We start from the raw sequence: 19334 nt of genomic DNA on the forward strand, positions 1-19334 counted from the left end.
CTCTCCGGAGTAGTACAGCCTTCCTCATTGTTCCCTGGACCTCCGCACTTCAGAATTGAAGTCGCTTATTTCGAAGAGCTTAACACCAGTTCTGTGGCTGTGCATAGAAATGAGATTTTTGCTTGGATAGGAAACGGTAGTGGCGGCCCCTCTCCCTGCCGACTTTTAGCTTTCTGTGTGCGGTGTCCATTTGGGTCTCCTTAGGAGCAAAACTCTATCCCTATTTGTCCTTTGTAAGCCTGGAGCGCAGAGCCCTGCCTCTTCCGTGGGAGGCATTTGGCATGTTTGCCCAAATACTGAAAGGACCCTGGGATGTGAACACTTGCCAATTCGAGTCAGTGTAGAGAATAAATGAACTTGTACTTATTTTAACGAGGAAAAGATTAAAATGGGTGGCATTTTAGGGGTGGGGAACCCAGCATATTTTTCTCCCCTGGTTTTAACCTCCCGAAGAACAGACACTGTGCCCAGGCTTATGCCGATACCAGAAGACCGAGGAAAAGACAGAGAGAGGCAGGAGGTCCCCTCCCAAGAAGAATGCGCATATGGTGTGACCTCTGGTGATTGTGGGGTCCCCTTGTTTGTCTGGCAAACACCTTCTCCTCTTTCCAGGGAGCTCAGATGGCACCCCTGGGAGGCCCCTCTTCTCCCCGTGGGTGTTTACTTTGCCTTGTGCTCCAGGCATTCTGTGCAAAAATAAAAAATAAAAAAGCCCTCTCAAATATCACTAACCACACTTTAGCCTGTTATCTGTTTACATACCTGAATTCAGTTCGGTGAAGTTCAGCTCACATGGCAATGCCCTTGGTATTTGCTAACGCTAGAGTCAAAGGCTCCAAGGCAGGCGGGACTCTAGGCTTTCATGCTGCTTCCTACTCTAAGGGACAGACACGGAGACGAACCCTTCCATGTCTCTGTAGAAGCAGAACAAGAAGCAGCAGACAGATGGTTCAGGGAGGGTGTAACATCAACCCCCAGACAGCAGGGTCTCATTTCATAGCCTTAGCCCTGAGTACTAATCCATGTCTGGTGCATAAGCAGCCCTATGCTAATGGAAGGAGGGAGAGGAGGAGAAGCAGGGAAGATGGCAGGAGGAAGGAAGTGGAGGAACCGCAGAACTGCCTCCTTGGAAGACCGTCACTCAATTTTGCGGTCCAAGCAACCCGGGTACTTTGTAGGTGATACCATGAGGCTTCTGGAAGTAACTTTTTGGAGTTGAAAGCTGGTGAGTCAGTGCTATCTCATGTACAGTGTAGCCCACGATAGTCACCTCTGGTGGAGACAAGTCAGCATGAACCTGTATTCAACTGTGGTCCCAGGGTCCTTGTTAATGACCTAGCCTGCCAGGAGGCCTCAGAAGAGAGAACAATAGGCGGCCTTCACTGACTAAGCCACCGGCACAGTTCAACCTGATTCTTCTGCTCTGCATAAGAGTCATGGGCTCTTAGGCTACCACAAAAGGATTGGATGAGACTTTCAATCCCACAGAATCCTGTTTGCCACCCAGTTTCCCGCTTCTCCACCTGTGCTCCCGTCTTAGGTTACGCTGGGCAGATGGAGAGGGGGCTCACATTTCAAGCCTTCACAGTCCGCACCCCAGCTCCCTTCTCCAGCAGGGGCTGTTTTCCTAAGGAGGTCCCCGGGAGATGACAGTGTAAAGTATGCCTCAAATTTTCATCCCAGCAGCTGGTATCATCTAACACCCTAGGGAGGGGCACGGCTTTGTCGCTTCGGCTAGCAATCTAATCTCGAGAGCCTCAGCCAAAATATCAATTACAGGGCCCGCTGCATGATGGGATATATGGGAGTTCAAACAAGGAGGACAAAGGCTTAAGTCAGGGGTTGGGGGGCAGGAGGCTGAAAGGACTGGGCCATACGGCAGAGGCGAAACGAGGTAAAGCTGACTTCTCACGGCTTGGCAGATTGCTAAGTTCACCCTAAAGTACTGTTTGTCTCATGAAGCAACGGCAGGGAGGCTCACGGCCCTGAGGTGGTTTTCTTGGAGAATTCAATTAGAAACTACTGGTACTCCGACGGCATGTCAACACTCCCGAGTAAGGATGAGATTACTGAAAAATGATTTGTAATTACAAGCTTTTGATAAGCCACAACAGGTCACATGCTGTCTGGTTCCATTGATATGAAAACCCTAGAGTAGATAGGCACATAGAGATACAGAGTGGACTCGTGGCTGCCAGGAGGCAGGGGATGGGGTGAGTGTTTAATGGGTGCAGAGTTTCATTTGAGGAAATAAAGATGCTTTGGAATGGGTCGGAGGTAATAAATTGATGGCCTGTGGATGTACTAAATATATCGATGAATTTATTCACTTTGAAACACTTTGAAATGGATTATTTTACTTTGTCGTGCTATGGTCGTGGGGGCTGGACCCAGAGCCTTACACACACTAGGCAGGCACCCTGCCATTTCCACCCCATTACACCCCTGAGTTTTTGTCTTTTACTTTTTGAGACAGGGTCTTATTAAATCACCAAGGCTGGACTTGAAATTGTGATTCACCTGCCTCAATTTCCCAATTATCTTGTATTATGGACTTGTACCACTACATCCAGCTTAAAATGGTTAATCTTGGGAAAAAGTAAATTGATTGAACAGCTAATTGTATGTTATGTGAATCTGAATATTTAAAACCATACTAAAGTATTCAGAGTATCTCAGCAATATGAAATTACTGGGAACTAAGGACAAGCCTTTATCCCCATTCCAGGGATGGCAGGATTGAGTCAGCCCAGTACTTGCTGGAAGCTTATAGTAAATAATCTAAACAAAGAGCTCCTGGTTTATTTGGCCACACACTAACGTGTGTGTGTTTGTGTGTGTGTGTAACTGTGTATGTATGCATAGGCCGTCGTATATGGTATGTATGTATGTACGTGTATGTGGGTATGTGTGTGTATGTGTATAGGTCTGTGTACATGTGTATGTGTATATGTGTGTCTGTCTATGTATGTGGTACAGGAGAATTGCCTGTATTCTGTCAATCATGTTTTAAATAAACGCTGATTGGCCAGGCAGGAAGTATAGGTGGGTCAATCAGACAGGAAGTAGAGGTGGGGGTGATGAGAACAGGAGAATGCTGGGAAGGAGGAAGCCCCTTCCTTTCTAGTCCTGCCCAGATCGCAGAAGAAGCAAGATGTGACCTGCCCCACTGAAAAAGGTACGGAGCCATGTGGCTAACATAGATAAGAATAATGGGTTAATATAAGTTATAAGAGCTAATACTAAACCTGAGCTAATGGGCCAGTCAGTTTATCATTAATATAGTCTCTGTGTGATTTTCTTTGGGCCCTGCCAGCTGTGGGACCTGTGGGACGACAGAAACCCCCAACAAGCAGGCCCTCTTGTTACATGTATGTGTGTGTATGTGTGTAGGTCTGTGGGTATGTGTGATGTGTCTATGTATGTGAATATAGGTCTGTGTATATGTGTATGTATGTGTATGTGTGTGTGTCTCTGTGTGTGTCTGTGTATATGTGTATGTCTATGTCTGCATGTGCCTCTGTGTGTTTGTGTGTGAGAGTATGTGTGTATGTATGTATATGTCTGTGTATAGACATACCTATGTGTATACCTGTGTGTTTGTGTGAGTACGTGTGTATGCATGTATGTCTGTATGTGTATATATCTGTTTCTGGGGGGGGGCATAGTTCCAACTCATGTGTCTTCATCTTCAGGTTCCACCTTTTTCTCTGAAAGGAAGATGGACACTCACTGAACCCACATTCGTTAGTTGGCTAGGAAGGCTGATGAGGAGTCCTTGGGAAGCCCCTGCCTCCGTCCCCAGGCAGCAGCCCATCTGCCCAGCCTGGACTCTAGTTCTTACTCAGCAGGGGCAGTCTCAGGAGCAGTGGCTGTGCACCAGCAGTCTCCATCAAAGTCAGCTGCAGGGCTGGCTGCGCAGCTCAGCGGGGCAGTGCTCGCCTGGTGTGTACGAGGTCTGGGTCTGAACCCCTGCACGGTCCCACACAACAATACAATCCTACCGTATCAGTTAAATAGACCTGTGTTTACCAGACTCCGAACATAGCCAGTCTGGCTGTAGGGAGGAGGTTCTGAGGTGGTGATGACGTCAGACAATGATGACAGGTCATTTTAATTCAATAGACAATGAGAAGACCTTGTCATTTCCACATGCTTCCGGAATCAGAGAGAATGCATGCTGTCGGAGAGCAGAAGGATCCCTGGGAGAAGACAGTGTTTTTCTACTCTGGCACTCAGAAAAACATATGCTCCAGCACACACCTCCGAGCAGTCAGCCACTGAGTGGAAAGCAAAGCACCGGAGCTTAGGGGATTAAGCCCATCTCCAATGAAGGTGAGATAGATGGGATCTTGAAAGGAGACGGCTAGGCAGTCACCAGAAACAGCAAACTTAGGGAAGGCTGCTGGGGCTGTCAGTCTTCCCTGCATCCCCTTTCTACCCATACCATTTAGCCAAAGCTACAGACAATTGGTCCTCCCTGTCCTCACGAACCACTCCCTGTAGAGCCTCCTGTCCTCAGCAGTCATCCCTGTGCGGCCTCCTGTCCTCCCCAGTCATCCCTGTGCGGCCTCCTGTCCTCCCCAGTCATCCCTGTGCGGCCTCCTGTCCTCCCCAGCCATCCCTGTGCGGCCTCCTGTCCTCCCCAGCCATCCCTGTGCGGCCTCCTGTCCTCCCCAGCCATCCCTGTGCGGCCTCCTGTCCTCCCCAGCCATCCCTGTGCGGCCTCCTGTCCTCCCCAGCCATCCCTGTGCGGCCTCCTGTCCTCCCCAGTCATCCCTGTGCGGCCTCCTGTCCTCCCCAGTCATCCCTGTGCAGCCTCCCTGTCTTCCCCAGTCATCCCTGTGCGGCCTCCTGTCCTCCCCAGTCATCCCTATGCAGCCTCCCTGTCCTTATCATCTTGGTAAATTCCTAATCTTTCTGGTTTGATCTTGTGGGGTTTTCTCCTGCCCATTGTTTTGCTTTCTCTCCCTGACTGAAAACAGCATTGACCATATGCAACCCTGACAGAGAGTAGACACTCCTCTACTGTGACTGCCTTTGACTGGGACAGCATCTTCTCAACCATGTGCCCTCACAAGGATGGAGAGTGCTCTGTTCCATGCTGGTATAACTCCACTTCTCCAGGCATTTCTCTAAAGATTGCGCCGAAATAAAAACTCCTCGTACGGCCTCACTCTCACAAACATCTAGACAAGTTTCATATGTAAGAGGCATTTAGATATAATGAAAAGCAAAACATAGTAAATACTTCGGAATCCTCTAGATTCAGTGTATTAAGCCAAGTGACTCAGAGAGTGTGGTATGCGTGTTTAAGTGTGTACATTTTTCTATATTACATGAGAAAAAAATGTGCTCCCACCACTAAATGTTCTACACACCACAGAAATTGTAGCAGTATTTTCCTGGAAAAGGTCCTAAAAAGGAGAAAAAGCTTCTGCCCTCTGTATAAGTCAAGCTAGGAGATGAAATGTAAAATAGTGAGACCTGGGCAAGGAGGCTCCTCCCTGTAACGGGGATGAGGAGGGGATCTGAGAAATCTCAGAGCTGAACAATACGGGCGGGTGGACTGCAAGGCTGTGTTTGTGTAACTCCTGTTCTCAGCAGGGCAAGTCCCTGCCTCTCTGACCTGTTATCAAGGGCACATGGGTGACAAGGTGGAATCCACACTGGCCTGGCTGTTTCCCTCGCTGACTCAGACCTTTGGTGAGCCCTCTAAGCTTCCCGAGATGGTACCTCTGCTTGAACAGTGGGGATGGTCATGTTCCACGGAAGGTGGCTGTGATGGACTGAACTGTGTCCCCCTCACCTAAAGATAAGTTGAGGGCTTCACTCCCCACCCCACACCTCAGAAAGCAGCCTTATTTCAAAGCAGGCTTGCTGCGTGGATAATCAGTGAAGAAGACATTGCAGCTGAGAAGGGTGGGCTGCTAATGCAATGTCTGGTGTCCTTGTAAGAAAGGGGACGATGGCCTCTGAACATGTACCACAGGGATGCTATGTGGAGACGTGCACAGAAACTGAAGCAATGCGGCTGCAAGCCAAAGACTGCCAAAGGTTGCTAAGAACCACTACAGGCCAGGAAGGAAGAGAGAAGGGAAGGAAGGGATGCCCACTCTGAGTCTGGAAGGGAGCAGGCCCAACTAGGGGCTGACTTGATAAGGCTACAGAACTGTGAAGTGGTAAAATTCTTTTGTTTCTGGCCACCTAGTATTAGCACTTGGTTACAGCAGCCCCAGAAAGCTAGCGTGGTGATGGAGGTCTAGCTTATTTATCTGCTTATTTATTTAGCATGTGTGTGTGTGTGTGTGTGTGCATGTGCATGCATGTGTGTGTGTATGTATTTTAACTGTAAAGGAAACACACTTAGAATAGATTACATTGACAAGAAAACATAGAAACTCTTATTATTTGGCTATGTTAGAACATGTGTCTCCCATTTCATCTGGTAAAAGCTTAATTTTGAATGGAATAGCGTTGAGATGTGGAGACTTCTCTGCCTCCCTGGTCATGAGGGCTGTGCCTTTAAGGATGGACAGATGCCCCTGCAGTGCTGGCTTTATCTCTAGTGGGCTTGGGTTTGACCCTCTCTTGCTCCTCAGTCTTGCGCTGTGGCCCTTCTTCTGTGGGCACGGCACAACACAGAGGCTCTCACCAGATGCCAGGGGCATGTGCCTGGACTTTGCAGCCTCCACATCCATGAGCCAAATAAGCCTGTTCTTTATAAATTATCCATTCTCAGCTATCCTGTTGCAGGGGTAGAAAATGGACTAAGGCAGAATCTAAGCCATGGAAGCGTATTTATTTTCTTGGACCTGACATTGCATCTTCATGTTTACCTCCTGTTAACTGCCACCCATTCACCCTGTCTCAGCACACGGCTCCTGGCTATGCTTGCAGCATGCAAGCTGTGCCCTCCCCTTCCAGCCTTGGTACTGCTGCTTCCTCTGCCCGAAACCTGCTCAGTCCAAACCGTGACTCCCAGAATCGCCTCAGTGAGAGCCCCTTACAAAGTCACACTGCAGTTTGGATCAGCTTCCCAAAGCTCACTGGCCCTCACTCTCCTCTAATTTTCCCCTTCCCCAATGCCCTTACTAGATGCTAACATCCTGTACCACATCCATTCTTGCATCATCTATGACATCTCCCTCATTCTATGACATTATCTCAGGCAGGGCCCTGTGCCTGCTTTGTTCATAGACAACGAAGGAGCATCCAAACAGGGTCTAGTTTGCTGGAGGTGCTTAACAAGGAACTATAAAAGCCAACATTCATTTTAAGACAGTCATCCAACCCCCTTATCATGATGAAGCTACTCACATGTGTTGCCAAAGTAATTAGAAACAATTCAAAACTCCAAATTGCCTCCATTTACTAAGCTCTCTTCCAGTGTAGAAGAAACATAATGGACAGTGGATCTCAGCTTCTTTGACTCCCTCAGAAGTCCTGTCACACGAGGAGAAATGCCACGACAGGGGTAACAACGCTTTGACCAAAGCTTGATGGGAGGGATAAGTGTAATCAGGTATCTAAACATACAACACCTGCCATAAATAATGCTGACGGCTACTTCCTTTGACCTTTAACTTCCACCTCTTCCCTCTGCTTATCTAAGGTCAAGAGAGTGAAAAGACACTGTCCTTGGGAGGGAGGCAAGTGGAGAATGTCCCCCAGTCTCAGCACACTGGAGATGAGTACCGCGTACTGAAACACAGTGCCATGTTTACGATCCCAAATTACCATGAGATAAAAGGCTCCTTACTACACCACAGCACGGTATATCAGAAAAAGTGATGCACTTATATTTTATGCTTCCTGATGTAGGAAGTCCTTCTGTATATGTGTTGCTTTGATTGGTTAATGGATAAAAACGCTGCTTTGGCCTGTGATAGGGTAGAATAGAGCCAGGTGGGAAAACTAAACTAAATGCTAGGAGAAAGTAGGTGGAGTCAGTGAGAAACCATGTAGCCGCCAGAGGAGAAAGATGTAAGCCAATAGCTAGAACCTTGCTGGTAGGCCACGATCCTCATGGTAAAATATAAAATACTAGGAATGGGTTAATTTAAGATGTAAGAGCTTGCTAGGAATACACTAGAGTCATTGGCCAAGCAGTATTGTAATTAATAAAGTTTCTGTGTGAATATTTCAGGGCAGGGCAGGCAGGAACGAAGGAGCATTCTCTGCCTACAGATTGGCACACCAAATTAGGGCTGACGACATCCACATAAAACCTGAAAAAGCTTGGAAAGAAATTATAGACACAAAAGAACAGAGTTAAGCATGGCTTCTTGGTAGCTGGCATTTTTTTTTTCAGATGAGCTGTTTGCTGGTGGCAAGCAGGAGTTCCGTGGCTCCTTTAAGAAAAGGCTTACTGACTCAGCGTAAGAAATGGCAGCTTCCTGGTTCATGCTGCCAGCACTTAAATGGGGTTTGTGAGCAGCGTGTTACAAGCTGCTTCATGGCACGACATAGATCCACTGCATGCCTGGAACTGGGGCGGTGTGCATGGCTCACAGAGGCAGTGAGTGACCAGACCTCTGCTGTGTTGGACTGGGTAGGGCCAAGAGGCAAAGCAGCCTTAGTCCTAGCCACACTGCTTAGCATTTTAAAAGTGTTCCTTGTCAGAAAATAATTACAGAATACACAATAAAGACAGATTCAGACAGAAATAAACCTCTAAATGGGTCACAGTGTTGGATAAATGTACATAGGCTTGAGAGAGAGAGGAAAGAGAGTACAGAGAGTTATAAAAGTACAGACAGTCATAGATTAAAGGAGTAAAGATAATAAAATACATATTAAACTTGTAGAAAAAGTACTCTGAATAAGAAAAATAAGCCACATAAAGATGGAATAGATACAGAGAATCTGGATTATGCATATTATTGTGTTTTCTTTGAATTTTTTTGACTGTGAATAAGCTAAGTACAGAGAGACATTTAACTGTATGGGCCACATAACCTAAACCAACATATATATTTTAAAGGTATCTTGACTTCAAAATTTGGGTCTAAGGATATGTTGTTTGGAAAAGAGGTTCTACTTTTGTTTCCACAGAGGATGAGAACCTGTGGATTCTTCCTGTGGTTTGATCAAACAAGACCCCTGAAACAATGGCCCAGATGGTCCAACATCCATGACGGCTTTAGGACTGCTGGCTGAGATGAACCTACCACACAGGACACCCCATGACAGACCTGATTAACAGCACCCCCAATCATCAGGAAGTAGTCTAGACAATAATGTCCAAATGCCCTAAATGATTGTTTATAAATGTTTGTTTACATTTAAAGGGTGATATGTTATAGATATGAATACTTTGCATTGGTATGAATTCGGTCTATTGATACAAATTTTAGGTCAATTTTGTTATATTATATTTCTGCTCTTAATTAAGGTATTGTGCTTGTGTAGCTCATTTAAAAATGTAATGTATAATTAAGAAATACAGGTTAATAGAAAGTCATCTATAATAGTCAAGTTTGTAGTCATGTTAGTTAGGTTTTCTAGATACATGAGATATATTTCAGTTTTAGATAGATAATATTCAGACCTTTCAAAGACCTAAGTAATATGACATTTAAACTGTTTTAGGAACTTAGACTTTTCATGACAATGAGACACATCTGCTCCTGGCAGCACCAGTCTAGTTCAAGAGGATGATGGGTATCAAAGAGGCTCCTTATGGAGTTTGCCAGCCATTTGGGCAAGAAACTGCTCTTGCCTGGACTGCTTGATGGTATGCTATATAAACTAGACAAGCAAGACACATAGAGAAATGACTGCTGAACTTGCCTAAAGGTGAGATGGACCTTTGGGGTTCCTGCTTCATGAAAGAGTCTTCCAGACATTCTGCCGGACACAGAAGAAAGTGACTGATAAACTGCCAATATAGGCAGAACTGACTTTGCAATTTCCTGCCTTATAGAAATATCGGCCAGATACTATGGGCCTGTAGGCTGAAGATGGATGCCTGCTACATTACAGAAGAACTGTCCAGGCAGCAAGATGTCTTTGTCAATTCTAGAGTTTTAGAAGTTTCTTACAATGCACTTCCTGTTTACTTAGGTAATATTTTATCTTTCTGCGGTCCTTGATGGAGTTGAAGAATAGATGGTTATAGTTATAGTTTTCCTTAGTTATGATAAAAGATAAAGTAGCTATAAATATTGCAACTGTAATTCTTGCTTGATACCTGATTTGTTATATGTAATTTTATTATGTCAGAGTTAAAACCTTCCTATTTATTTAGACAGAAAAGGGGAGATAATGTGGAAAATCCTTCCGTCTATGTGTTGCCTTATTAGTTAATGAATAAAGAAACCACTTTGGCCTGTGATAGGGCAGAATAGAGCTACGTGGGAAAACTAAAATAAATGCTGAGAGAAAGTAGGCAGAGTCAGTGAGAAGCCATGTAGCTGCCAGAGGAGAAAGATGTGAGCCATCAGTCAGAACCTTGCTGGAAGGCCACGAGCCTCAGGGTAAAATATAAAATAATAGAAATTGGTTAATTTAAGATGTAAGAGTTTACTAGGAATACGCTAGATTCATTGGTCAAGCAGTATTATAATTAATAAAGTTTCTGTGTGAGTTTTTTTGGGTCAGGGCGGTCAGGAACAAATGAGCAGTCTCCATCTACACCCTCCTATTTACAAAGCCTTTCCCTGTGTATCTTTGTTTAATCAAATATAGGAGTTCAGGGAATATAAGCAACTTGATCAAGTTTATTCAGGTGCTGAGTAGGAAGGCCGGGAACCAGAAGGATCATGAGTGACAAAGATCACCAACCCCATATTTAGTGACTGCACCCTGTCCACTTTACAACCCCACTCCCAGAAAGAAACGAGACATTCTCTAGTTGCTTCTCCACAAGCGACTTCCCAGCCAGTGCTCTATGCAGGAGACTTACCGCTCTGAAGGGACCCAGATCCTGTTGTTGCTGGATAATTTTCCACCAAACCTTTCCTCTTGCGAAGAGGTAGACCCACCCTTGTGGGTATGTGTGTCAGGAACCGGGATGCAACACCGGGACAGCCTGGGGATCACAGCTCTTGGGAACTGTTGAGAAAAAAACAAAACACCAAGACATTTTATGTCTTTCATCTTTTCTTCAGAAGCCCTCAGCATGGTTCTCTTCTCTGTTTCTCAACTGAAATGAGGACAAAAGAGGTGGGCTCTGTTTGCTTGCTTTGCAAGACTTTTAATTAGGTTTAGGTAACATTGCACTTCATTGTGTGTCCTACATTTTATTGTAAGGCTTTATCATATTTATTAGAAACTTCCTGCTTTTGAGGAGACCAAAAGAATCTCATCCATGAGTATTGGCATTTCCGTATTCCTGTACACAGCATTTCACACTTAGTATTTAAGGGAGATTAGATAAACTTGGAGGAGTCAGGGGCTCAGATTCAGTGCAGTGGGGAGTGAAGGCAGGACTCGCCAGGTTATCTCTTTCCCCAGAGGTAGGACACCTTTTCACCCAAATCCCAAACAGATTTAACAAGGTTAACATTTCCTGTAGGCCAGACATGCAGAGTCCCTTCTAGCTTTGCCTGGATAGAAAGCATGACACATAACAGTGGCTTTTAACTGGGAACTCAGAGGGACATGTCTGGAGGAAAGCCGCAGTTTGGATGGTGTCCTTTGAAAATCCAGCAAAATGGGACAGAGACAGTATGAAACCACTTCAAATGGGTCGAAACAACTGTATAGCAGAGGTTCCTTAGCTCCTGGCTAAGGACTAACATATCAGACGAACTTCCCATCGAATGTAACTAGACACTCGGGTAAAAATCATCTCAAAATATGTTTGAAAGCATGGTGGTGGTATGTCTGTAACCCCAGCATTCAAGTACACATGCATGCACACACGCATGCATGCACACCAGCACCAGTAGCTGTTGTCTCTATCAAGACATAAAGAGCTCGACATACTGAAGACAGAGGAGCAGACAAACAGGTCAGTACTGCCTTTCCGTTCACAGTATCTATGTATTTTTCTGAAACACAGGGCAAGACTCCTGGGAACCCCTAGAGAAAGACAGGCGAAAGAGATATCAGAGAGAGGAAAAGCAAGACCACCGCCCAGTGTTCTGCCTCTCTGAGCTGTGGGTGAGCGACTCCACCGAGCAGCAAATAACAGGGAGAGGTGAAACAGCTCTTGGTAGTTCCATGGTGCCAGGGAAATGGCAGCTATAGTTCAGAACCTGCCACCGAAGGAAGCATAAACAAATAGATAAACAAACAAATAAATACAAACAATCTCAAATGAAGACCTAAATAGTATTCAGCTCAGCCTTATGTCAGTGTGATGCCCAGTGTCTCTGACAGCATGATTGTCAGAAGCAAAAGAAAAAGGCCTTGGGAGAAAACAAAACAAACATAACCACACAGAAATAGTCTACACTCTCTAGGATGTTTTATACATAAAATGATGCAATCAGTCAGCAATGATGAGGTGAGGGGTTGGAGAGATGGAGAGATGGCTGCTCTTCCAGAGACCCTGGATTCTATACCCAGTACCCACATGGAAGTTCACAAGCATCCGGATCTCAAGGGATCTGCTGCCCTCTTCTGGCCATTATGGGCACTTCATGCAGATGATGCACAGACACACATGCAGGCAAACACGCATGCCCACAAAATAAATAAATAAGCAAGCTAACAATGGTGAGGCAATACCAGAACATGGCATCATGGGGCGAAAAAAAAAAAAGAGAAGCAACAAGACAAACTCTGGAATGTTCCAGAGAGAGATGAAGATGTGATTTTTAAGAAGCCGTGATTAACATGGTCCAGTTTATAGAGACTGTAAGGGACTGTGACACACACCACTGGGCAGCCTACAAAGCAAACTGAGTACGGATGAAGACAGAGGTCACACTCACACTAATCTTTAGTCATCTACACAGTGACACGGTGCCTGAAGATTGTGACCACATCCTCTCTCAAGGCACAAAGTCCAGCCCGTACAGACATGAACACACAAACGGGACTCACGAAGCCTACAAAACTTTCAATCAATGAAAATAAATCGCAATTTGTTTTTAAAACAAATTATCCTAAAGTAATTAGAGATTAACAGGAAGTTATGAAAAATATGGCTGTTTTTCACAATTGGGATAAGATTCGCCCACAGTGAAATGGACTGCCGGGGAGGGGCACATTTGATACATCATTGGTTTGGAGACGGGGTCTCGCCTTGTGACTCTGGCCGGCCTGGAACTCGCTACATGGACCCATATGGCCTGAATTCACGGAGGTCAGCCTGCCTCCATTTCCGGAGCACTGAAATTAAAAATGTGTGCCTTCACACTTGGCTCCTCTCGGTACATTTTTTAATATATATATAAAATGAACCCAACTCTACAACCATCAAGAAAGCACAGGACACTTACACACTTCAAGAAAGTTCCTTCGAGATCCCGTCAGTGAAGTCCATGTCTCCTTAGCCACCCTATGACCACAGTTCCTCCTGAGCTTCACACGATGGATGTGCAGTGTGTGCCCTTGCGTCTGGCCACACGCACCCAGCACAGGGTCCTGAAAGTCACCTGGGCTGCTAAGTCCATCAACAGTTTGTTCTTTTCTATTGCTGAGAAATATTCCATGGCATGAAAACACCACATTTTTGATACCTTCTCCTGAGGATGGACATTTGTTTCCATTTGGGGACATTTTGGACAAAAGTTCTACTCCTCTACCCACTTTTTGCCCACATGTATTTTGCTTTCTCTTGGGAAAAATGCCTTACCCTAGCCACCAGGTTAGAGGTTGAGGGCTGCTTAAGTCTAAGAAACTGCCAGACATTTTTATAATATGGTCGCCCCACTTTACACTCCCATCAATAACATACGACAGTTCCGGTTTACTCGGCCTCAGGAACACTTAGGCATTACCAGCTTCCATTCCGAGGCATCGCCGTGACACCCCTAACTGTGTCACCAAAGGACAAATGATTCAGTTTTTAAATGGGCAGAGGAATTCAGCAGACAGCTCTCCAGAGAAGAGACACAAACCAGCGTGCATGTGGAAGAGTGTGGCACCACTAATTCAGAAGATACAAGCTCACCATGATGAGATGCCATGCCACACCCGCGATGATGGGCACCAAGGAAAGCACAAACACTCAGTGCTCCCAGAGGTGCGGAGAGTTAGACCTCTATGCATGGCTGTGGTGTGTAAAATGGTATGATTTCTGCGGACAATGGAACGGCACCTTCTCAAAACATTAAAAATAGAATCACCATGTGAACCAGACATTGCAATTTTGGGTATATTCTACTAAGAATTAGAATAAATTTAAAATTTAGTATTTAAAATTTCAATTATTAAATTATATACTCTTTTTGAGACAGAACAGCATTTTGAAGCCCTGGTTAACCTGGAACTCTATCTATAGACCAGGCTGCACTTGCTTCTGCCTCTAGACTGCTAGGATTAAAAGGTGTGTACCTATTATAAATAAGTTGTTTTTTAAAAATAATTACAAACTTTAATATGTAGGCAAATTCACAAATGAGATTTGGCTATACTACTAATGTATATTTCAAAAGTTTTAAGTCTAAACATTTTCCTTAAATTTCTTGCCATTTATACAAAATAGTATGTTTGAAATCTCAGATAAGTTTCCTATCTATTATCCAGATGTTAGCTGAACAGAGTTGGTCCCATGGGTGTCCCCTAACTGTCAAAGTGGCGGTTACAAGTGGCCCATTTTCTGGTGGAAACTTACTCCTGGAAGCCCCTTTCTATTCATGTTCCTTCTTATATCCACGGGGGAGCTGGGAAACATGTTTAGAACAGTCTAATTCAAGCATGGCAGCCAGGCATGCTAGTGCTTGGCTGGGCATGGTGGCATAGGCATGTAATACCAGCCACAAAAGATGTTGTGATAGAGTGGGTGATCCAGATGTTAGAAGACACACAGAAATCCGGCTTCTCCATACCCAGCCTTCCCCGGCAACATTGGGAGAAGGCATATGTGAAAGATCTCCTGAGAACCATGAGGATGGAGGCTTGCTTGGACTCCAGAGAAAGTTCCAGGCTAGCCTAGATAACAGTGAGATCCTATTTCAATGTTAATAAAAATAAAAATAAAATTTCATGTATTTATATAACACACACACACATACACACACAAAGAGTGGGGGTATAGTTCAGTGGTGAGACACTTGCCTAGTGCATATGAGGTTCTGGGTTCAGTTCCCGGCACCCAACAACCAAGCCTAACCAACCCCCCCCCCCCATATCTAACAAAGAAGGTGGAGGTGCGTGAGCAAAGCCAAGGGATGATGCCATAGCGAAGCCTGTGACCTTGGACACTAGCCAAATACTTAGAAAAAACCTAATAGATATATCTGGGTAGTTTTCTTCCCCTAAATATGCACAAAGTCAGTAAGAAAGAAAGAACACATTAGCTGACCCCTTGGAGGCACAGAGACAAGGACACAGGGAAGGAAATCTGAACCGAGAGTGTGGATGGCTGAACGGGAACGCCCTGGAATATAGCGGAAAGCAAGTTGCACAACCCGCTGTTGCAGGACAGTCCCTGGGGAATGGGGACAGTCAGGAAGCCCAGCATAAAGCCCTATCTACAGGGTCGTTACTCTTGACAGACGCCTGTGACCTGACTGCTGAGAACTGGGTGTAACAGATACAGGGGGGCTACTCTGAGCTTTCTACCCGGGAGTGGAGGCTGCTGCCTGTTGTTTCCAGCCAGGTGGAGAGAGGTTCCCAACCACCCGCCCTCGGGTGAGCATGGCCACCTCACGGTCTTCTCGGCCCATTCTCGACGGTCAGCCTTCAATGGCTGTACCATTCCCCCAGCCCTCGTCCCACTCTGATCAGCAGAAGAAGCGATGACACTAGCTTTGGTGGCTCTCAGTGGACAGCATGACCTGAAAAGTGATACTTCCCTCCCCTACAGACTGCAGGGCACAGCAGGAATGATCTGGATTTCTATCAGGAAATCCTTATTTTAGTCCTGCCTACATATGAAACGACACTGTGATGCTGGAAATAAACAGGATACTAGTGATTTCCTTCCACTCTTCCTCAAGGCACTATTTCAAATAGTGAGGTCTTCCATCTCCTGCCTTCCTCAGGAGAGCTTCTGGAAAGAGGCAGATGTAATTGATCTCCAGTGAGCTCTGTGCTGGGGACTATAAGCTGGAAGGTGTAAAAAAAGCATTGTCATGGGTAAACCTCCCCCACACCTTACCAGAGGAGGCAGGCTGCAAGGGGGACCTCAGAGCGCCTGCAGAGGTTTTAGGAGTTCAATTCTTTTGTACAGAAAACATGTCTTAATCAATCAGTTGGGATAATCTATAAGACTCCTGTTATAATTAATTTTATTTCAATTTCACTTTTCCCTGTTAAATTTCAGAGGCAATCCATCTATTCCTACTAGCTCCATCATCTATTTCTGCTAGCTCCATAATCTATGCCTGCTAGCTCAATCATATATGCTTGCTAGCTGTATCATCAATGTCTACTAGCTCCATCATGGATGCCTGCTAGCTCCCTCATGTATTTCTGCTAGCTCCATTATCGACGACTGCTAGTTCCATCATCAAAGCCTGCCAGCTCCATCATCTATGCCTGCTATCTCTGCCATAAACACCTGTTAGCTCCATCATCAACGCCTGCCAGCTCCATCATCAACGCCTGCCAGCTCCATCATCAGCGCCTGCTAGCTCCATCATCAGCACCTGCTAGCTCCATCGTCAATGCCTGCTAGCTCCATCATCAATGCCTGCTAGCTCCATCATCAACGCCTGCTAGCTCCATCATCAACGCCTGCTAGCTCCATCATCAACGCCTGCTAGCTCCATCATCAACACCTGCTAGCTCCATCATGGATGCCTGCTAGCTCCCTCATGTATTTCTGCTAGCTCCATTATCTACGGCTGCTAGTTCCATCATCAAAGCCTGCCAGCTCCATCATGTACACCTGTTGCTCCCTCATCTATGTCTGCTACCTCCATCATCAACGCCTGCCAGCTCCATCATCAGCGCCTGCTAGCTCCATCATCAGCGCCTGCTAGCTCTCTCATCCATGCCTGTTACCACCACCATCTCACCACTGTTTTCTCAACTCCCCAAACCACTGCTCCCCTCACCAGTCTGCTCACATTCCACTTCCACAAGCCACCCAAAACTTCTGAGTCCCAAGGAAAACTCTGGCTCAGTTTGCATTTAAATACTCACCATCCTCCCATCTACAGCTCTGTCATACAGGATGCTGCTAACCGAGGTCATGACGAACCTGCTTTCCTTTACTGGGGTCTGTGAATTCCTAGCTGAACGGAACTCTCTACACCCTCCTCCACTGACAAATCTACAAACTGAATATCCATTCCTTACCAGCTAAAATGGCAATGCAGTCGTTCAAACACTAATGTCAGCCATTACATATTTTTATTCTCTACGAGTCTCCATGTCTGGTGGTTTGGTTTGGTTCTGAATCCTGTCTGTTTCTTTGACTGTCTCTTTGACTTGCTATCTCTGTCGCAGCCCTAATCCAGGCTCTCATCTACTCATGCCTGACTGGGCTGCAGCATCCTGTGGTTCAGCAAATTAATTCAGCACATCCTGTTTGCATTAAGTTACTCTGTCTCTACGGAACATGCTATTACTTCTGGTCATTCACACAGTGAGTTTCTGAGTGTGGCATCCCAGGCTCCACAGACTGAGCCCGCTATAACCTCTCTAAGCTGTCTCCCATATCCAGCACTTAGTAGCCCCCAGTACAAATTACCAACGCTAGGCGCATCGTGTCTTTGCTGTCCCACAGAATCTCCAGGATGAGTTTCTAAACTTCTCTCCTCTCCTCCCCATTACACGTCACCTCCCCTTGCTCTTCTCTCCCTCTTTAGCCATCTCTCTCCATCTTTCTGTACCTCTCGCAGCCAGAGCAGGACGGGTGGAACCCATGCCATGCCTTCGTGCAAGCCAGACAAACACTTCTACTGAAATAATGCACAGTCCCAGCTCCTGTTATTTCCCATACAGTACAGAAAATCCTTCCACTTCACGCCCCACTGCAGCTGCGACTCATGATCCCACTCCCACAGAGTAACAGGGTGAGTAAATGCCCATAAACCACCCAAATGGTCAGAACTACAGCCATCACTCCAACCAAACCAGAAAGCATGTGATGCACGGGGCACAGAAGGACAGGAAAGGAAAGGTCCTCTGTGTTTGTGACAGTGGCATCAAGATGCTACTCCATTACAGAGGGCGGAGGTGGAGCGGGAGGAAGGACAAAGGAAGAGTTTTGTTCCGTGGCTCTTTCGCTGAGTACAGCGAAAGTACAGACAGAACCTGACCAGCGTCCACTGAACTCGGTCCATTGTCCTTGGTGAAGTAGCTCGCCGGATGATACCTGTGTGGGACATTTGAATTGTAGATGAGTTACCTATCTGTTTAATTTTCAGCTTCTCTAAGGTCACTGCTCCCAAGCACATCTTAGGGGTAACTGCACCTCCCTTGGCATGTGACTGGAGAAGCAGTGATTAACTTACTGTAGTCTTGAGGCCACATCTAGGTTTCAGATGTGAAGGTAGAGGCAAGTTTCTCGAACCTGCTCACCAGGCAGAGGAGACACAACCTTAGAGAGTACGTACAGCATCCTCACCTCCGGCGCCCTTTTCTTTGAGGGCAGTATTTCCTGACCCAGGCTTCCAATCAGATGATAACAATTACTTAAGCTTTAGACCTAGAGCAAAGACAGCCGCTGTCCCGAAACCTGCAAGGCAAACCCATTTTCATTCTTTCCTCTCTCTCTCCACTTGGTTTCAGAACCACTCTGTGATTCAGGCCTCAGCTGCACTCAGCTTGGCGGGGATTTCTATCTCAGAATATTGTAGAGAGTCTTTCCTGTTAGCTACAAAAAGCAACCCCATGTTAGCCTGTCCCCAAACAGTAGAAATACATCCCCACAACCCACCATATCTAGCCTAGTAGCTCATGCCCGGTTCAGGAACTGTGGAAGGATAAACTGACAAGCAAGGCCACCCTGTGTGAGAAGCAGGGTCCCCAAAGCCAGCCAAAGTGTTAGGGACGGCCCCTGCTCCTACTGCTAGGAGTTCCACAAGCAGACCAAGCTACATGACTGTCACATGGATGTAGAGGGGAAGGAGCTTAGTCCTACTGCAACTTGCTATGCCATGCGATGATACCCATGGGAGGCCTGCCCCTTTCTGAACAGAAGCAGAGGAGGAGTGATTGGGGAGTGGGCAGGGTGAGGTCGAAGGAGGAAAATGGGACGAGAGGAGGAAGGGGAAACTGGTCAGGGTGTAAAATAAATAAATTTAATAAAAAGAAAAAGA

At 45.9% G+C, this 19334-nt stretch overlaps 1 protein-coding gene across 3 annotated transcripts in view; it reads right to left on the reverse strand.

The window, feature by feature from the left end:
- The window catches only part of Cracd (capping protein inhibiting regulator of actin dynamics), a 221756-nt gene that overhangs the window by 114830 nt on the left and 87592 nt on the right, over window positions 1-19334 (reverse strand). For all 3 annotated transcript variants that reach the window (XM_048414918.3, XM_048414914.3, XM_085691734.2), the window contains exon 2: window positions 10910-11058. The gene's annotated coding sequence lies outside the window, so the exon portion shown is untranslated. The remainder of the gene's footprint in view (window positions 1-10909; window positions 11059-19334) is intronic.

This window comes from Myodes glareolus, chromosome 8, assembly GCF_982192425.1.
Source record: "Myodes glareolus chromosome 8, mMyoGla1.1, whole genome shotgun sequence".
Taxonomy (NCBI): domain Eukaryota; kingdom Metazoa; phylum Chordata; class Mammalia; order Rodentia; family Cricetidae; genus Myodes; species Myodes glareolus.